The 1,317-nt window shown below is 34.4% G+C and overlaps 1 non-coding gene across 1 annotated transcript; it reads left to right on the top strand.

Moving 5' to 3' along the window:
• Positions 1-998: 998 nt before the first annotated feature.
• On the top strand, positions 999-1,103 carry LOC123232715. The gene has a single exon (XR_006505236.1). It is a non-coding gene; the product is annotated as a U6 spliceosomal RNA (small nuclear RNA).
• The last annotated feature ends 214 nt before the right edge of the window (positions 1,104-1,317 follow it).

Raw genomic sequence — 1,317 nt, 5'->3', positions numbered from 1 at the left:
TTAAAACAGTGGAAGTTAAATCCATGAAATTCACAATGTACTGTGGGTCTCCTGTAGGAACAGACAACACAAGTTAGGGACTTACAAAATGTCTTTTGGGCCCTTAGATTTTTTTTTGGTTTCATTTTTAGTTTTCAGCTCTGATCTGAGATTTAGATGGTCCAATAGCAGAGGCGTTACTAACCTGGCATTGGCATACTGAACTTTTATATAACGCCTCATTTTACACCACTATCCACAGTATGAATATGTTAGGTCAGGTGTTAGTCCCAATTAAAAGAAATGAACAAGAAATCACAGGGGTTAGTTAAAAGGTCTTGGTCTTAGTCAAATAGCTGGCTAGCAACTGTAGTTTTCTCATTTCAAGCCATGAACCCTTTCTCAGGCTTGGGATCTCTGAATATCCATGTTCTAATGTGGCTCTGCCATTAATTTTCCAGATTATGTGATCCCCTGGATAGATTTAGTCCTAGTGGCAGCAGTCACCTGTGGTGTTGAAGGGCATACAAGTAAATCCATACAATAGTATTATAACCCTTTGGGTTAAGATAAATAACGTGTCTATATTACTCTTTTTTTAGGACTGCCATTGAGAGGTTTTTTTGGCTGCCAAAAAACTTTCTACAGAAGATTATAGTAGTCCAAACAGAATAGAAGGCATAAAGAGAGATTCTGAGGAATAATATGGCATAGAAAATGGGAGGCAATACATCAAAAAGAACAAATAAGGAGCAGGGAGAAAATTGATAGAAATAGGAACTGAAAAGGAATTTTCTGCAAAACCCCAGTTTTTCCCAGCATGTGAGCTCACCAAGCTTAATTTAATTAACTGAAAATTTCACTTCAAAATTACATGAAAATTCATGAAAAGATCAAGGATAAAATGTAAACTCACAATTCAGAGAATAAGCTAAAGATCATAGAAACATTAACTCTTACATATTATGGATATCATAATACTAATTATGGTATACTGCATGTTTTAAGAAACAAAATAGTGCTTTCTTTGATAGCAATATAGTAAAATTAAAATAGTACAAAGTAAACTAGCATGTCCTCTGCACAAAGATGACACACTAGATTCTGAAGCCCTCTATATTTTTCATTATGCAATTTTAAATGTCATTAATTTTTTAATTTTTAAATGTGGGTACCACTTATATCATATCTCTGACTATAAAATATAAGACCTGGATGGACTGAACCAAGATATAAAAAGATCAAAGTGGATTTGTCTTCCTTTTGGCAAGAGATGCCCCTAAAAACTAGAGGCTAAGATTCACTCAATCCCTGGTCCAATAATCTGAGCCAACATAA

This window comes from Gracilinanus agilis, chromosome 1 (assembly GCF_016433145.1).
Source record: "Gracilinanus agilis isolate LMUSP501 chromosome 1, AgileGrace, whole genome shotgun sequence".
In the NCBI taxonomy this organism is placed as follows: domain Eukaryota; kingdom Metazoa; phylum Chordata; class Mammalia; order Didelphimorphia; family Didelphidae; genus Gracilinanus; species Gracilinanus agilis.
Note: the sequence above shows the minus strand (reverse complement) of the source record. Positions and strands in the feature narration are given on the sequence as shown.